General features: G+C 33.8%; 1 pseudogene; it reads right to left on the bottom strand.

Annotated features, from left to right (window-relative positions):
- Window positions 1-2751: 2751 nt before the first annotated feature.
- LOC138819942 (U6 spliceosomal RNA) lies at window positions 2752-2848 on the bottom strand (annotated as a pseudogene).
- Window positions 2849-4243: the final 1395 nt, after the last annotated feature.

Here is a 4243-nt window from a genome sequence, read left to right as displayed (position 1 = left end):
CCAAATAAAGATTATAATAATATTATGTGAGGCTATGAATTAGAGCTGAAAATGATTTTAAATGTGATAATAGCTAATTAAATTGCATACTTCTTACTTTTACTCTGTCATGTCCCTCATTCTCACATTAGGAAAATACATAGAAGGTTCTCACTAAATTATATGTACATTTATGATACAATGTATTGAAAGAATATGGGCACAGTGTGGTTTTAGTTTATTGAGACCTGTAGGGGAAGTGTGTTTTTGAAGACTTGCAATACATTGGGATGAGGATGAAGGGAAGGATGTGCTTATTCTGGAAAACTGGCTAGAGGATTGTTGCCATAATGGTAGTGATGAATTCTTCCAAAAGGTTACAGTAAAATCACTGTCACAACCATGTTCATTGCTCCACTATTCATCGTAGCAAAGTTACGGAAACAGCCCAGATGCCCTTTGGAGGAGTGATGGTTGGAGAAAGTGTGGCACATATACATAATTGGATTGCACCTATCCATTTTGAAGACTGTTACATTATTTGAAACGAAATGGATAGATCTAAAAATATATTAATGAGCTAAGTCAGAGCCAGACAAACAAAGAACCCATATGTCTCATATTTGGAAGCTAGAACTTTATACAAGTTTACACAAAAATATTAACCAAAGCATGATATTTGCAGAGGAGTATTTCAAAAGTGTATTTTCTTATAAAATTGAACTTTTAATCCAACAAAATATATGTCAGGAAACTATCACTTGGAAGGTGTGAGGGAAAGTCAAAAGGAAGGAATAAAGAGAGTTATGGAAGAAGAGAGTGAAAGTATATTATTCAATGCAGATAGTATGAAACTAGAAAAAATTAAAGTGGGGTGAGGTTTGAAAGGATGTGGAAAAGTTATATAAAGATCCATTATACTTAAAAAAACTGATTTGTTGAATGGAAATTCCATTGTCCAAGTATTTAAGATAATAAGAATATAATTAAAAACAATGGAGACATCTGATCTTAAATTCTATTTCCATCTCTTTTAAAAAATGAAATTGTTTGCTCTATAAATTGATCAGAGGGATGAATTTCTTGGCTAGCTATATCATTGCACATCTGTCTCTTCTTCTCTCCCCTTTCATGGTTCTCATAGGTAATATGATTGCTTCATAATTATCCTAATTTATTTTGCTTTTATATTTTTGGTTGCATCATTTAACTTTCTGCTCAGCCATTTCCCAAATAATTTACATGGAAGGCATTATTTCCTGTTTTCTCATTCCTAAAATAAGCTGCACATGAAGACACCACTGGTCCTCATTTTCAGTCTGTACCTTTGAATACGGAGGAAAATCTTTCCTCTGCTCTCTATCAATTCCCTACTCTCCAGTTAGAATAATTTAGAATAGTAAAAATGAATAAAGAGAAAATAAATAATAGTGAAAAAAACAGATGCCAAAAATTCACCGGATATTTCTGACCAGTTCATCGAATGTGAACTATTGGGGAAATACATGGACACCTCATACTCACTGGCACTCAAAGTCTCTGGCTAGACAATTCTGATGAAGATGATTAACAAGATGAAAAAGTGAGAAATGGTATCAATTGCAAGAGAAAAATGGAATAGGATCCAAGCAAATTTCTTCTTTGGACTGCTGAAAATAATCGCCTTACTACAGTGCAGAGACTACTTTCCAAAAAGGCCACTCATGTGAATACTAGTGATGACGATGAGTACACCCCTCTTCATCGAGAAGCATTCAGTGGACACTTAGACATTGTCCATTAGTTGGGGGCTCAAGGTAGATATTCATGTAATAATTGTGAATGGCTGGACACCCCTGCACAGTACTTATACATGGAATAATAACAGAGTGGCTTCTTTATTTCAACATGATGCAGATACCAATGGCCAGACTAAAGGCCCCTTGACCCCCTTGCATTTTGCTGCTGGGAATAGAAATAGCAAAGTTATGCTAGATCTCCTTCTGTTGAACCATTATATCAAACCTGGTCTGAAGCAAAACTTGGAAGAAACTTCATTTGATATTGCCAAAAGAATAAGTATGTATCACTACCTCTTTGATGTTGTGGAAAGCTGTACAAATTGTTCTCCTAAGTCCTAATGGTGTGGGTAAATTTCTTAAATTTCAAAATTGCCAGTTCATCCTATGTGTCCATACAAAATATTTTCACAATACAAAGCAACAGCAATATCTTACTTTAAACATTCATGAATTCCATGGTATTCTTCCAAGTGAATTGCCTGACTTTGATGTCAATATACATTCAAGTTGTTTGTATACATCTATAATTATTTCTGTAGCGTTTGTGATTTTTTAATAAGAAATATTTTTAACTTATCTGTTGAAATGAGTAGTAGAGAAACTAAAGATATTTCTGGTGCTTGTCTGAAAAAAGTATATTTTAAAATATTTAGTATTCTGTTTGTATAATATCCATCATCTAGTTCATTCTCTCCTAGATATAATACTTTGAATTCGACATTGTTTTATAATATATAGGTTCATTAATGTGTCCTTTCAGATTGCATTCCATATAGAAAAGGTTTAAGATTCCTTTAATTCCTACGTCCTTATAGAATTTTATTTATTTGGGATAAAATGAAAATGTTATTTAATTTCAAAACTTTTATAAAGGTTATGCAATGTAAAGGCCTTTATAAAAAGGTGAAAATTGAATGGTGTAAAACTAACTTTTATTCCTATGAATTACATGTATAATTACACTTGTATATTTGTAATCAACTGTTTAGTAACTGTTTTTCATTTCTTCACAAATTTTCATATCATCCTTGTGCAAGAGCCATGTTAATCTCTGTATTGTAATTTGGGTAAATGTGCTGCTGAAGCATGTAGTGTCCTGTAAATTTAAGTAATTAATGATGCAATCTTAAGACAGGCATATATCCTTGGTTGCCTATTTGTAACAAGGAAACCTTATTGTTTCCTAAATTGCTATTTATCTTGTTTCTGTAAAATTGTGTTTATGATGGAAAAAACTTACATTGATATGTCCACCTGTATCCATATTTTAAAAAATTTTTCCCTTCCCCTCCACAAATTATACCAACATCAAATACAGTGAAAACAGGGGTTATACCATGCGGGAGGGACATACAAAGTAACAAAGAAATAATCTTATAAATATGTTAGAAATAATTACAGGAAAGGAAAAAATTTGAATTCTTATTTTCGGGTTCATTTCACCTAACATCAACTTATCTAACAATTTCTGCGTGTCTCAGACATACACTAGTAATTGCTAATAAGGGAACCCATGGGACCTATGTTACTTTGGGCCTGGCTTACTTCACTTAATATAATTTTTTCCAAGTTTTCCATTTCCTAACAAATGGGGCAATATCATTCTTTCAGATAGAGACATAGAATTCCATTGTATATATATATACCACATTTTCTTGATCCATTCATCTACTGAGGGGCATCTGGGTTGGCTCCATATAGCTATGGTAAAGGTGCAATAAATATATTTGTGCTGGTAGCTTTTTTATGGTCTAGTTTGTGATCATTTGGGTAAATGCCCAAAAGTGGGATTGCTCGATCATAGGGAAGCTCTATGTGGAGTCTTTGGAGGAACCTCCATACTACTTTCCAAAGGGGTTGAACAAGAATACACTCCCACTAACCATGCATTAAGGTTCCCTTTTGTCCACATCCCCTCCAGCATCTGTTGTTATTAGAGTTCTTGATTATGGCCATTCTAACTTGGGTGAGGTGATATATTAATGTTGATTGATTTGCATTTCTTTTATGGCTAGGGACGTTGAGCATTTCTGCATGCGTTTATTGGTCATCCTCCTTTCCTCTTCAGAGAAGTTTCTCTTTATGTCTTTAGCCCACTTATTTATTGGGCAGTATTTTCTTTGAGTATTTGTGTTGGGGATTTATTTTTTTTTATTTCCAGGTCTGTTTTAGATATGAAACCCTTGTCGGTTGTATGGCTAGTGAAGATCATCTCCGATTCCGTGGGCTTTCTAGTGATCTTGCTAGCTATGTCCTTTGCCATGCAGAAACTCTGCAATTGCATGCAATCCCATTTGTCCAAACTTTCTTTCATTTGTTTTGCTTCTGGGTTTCTTTTCAGAAAATTTCAGCCTTTGTCAAGGAGACATAGGCTTTCTAGGTAATGTTTAAAGAATATTTGCTTTGACTCCGAGGTCTTTGATTCATTTGGAGTTGATTCTGGTACAGCGTGATATATAAGGATCTAGCCTTAATTTTCAACA

This window comes from Dipodomys merriami, unplaced genomic scaffold (assembly GCF_024711535.1).
Source record: "Dipodomys merriami isolate MVZ:Mamm:240054 unplaced genomic scaffold, mDipMer1.0.p SCAF_83, whole genome shotgun sequence".
Taxonomy (NCBI): Eukaryota; Metazoa; Chordata; class Mammalia; order Rodentia; family Heteromyidae; genus Dipodomys; species Dipodomys merriami.
Note: the sequence above shows the minus strand (reverse complement) of the source record. Positions and strands in the feature narration are given on the sequence as shown.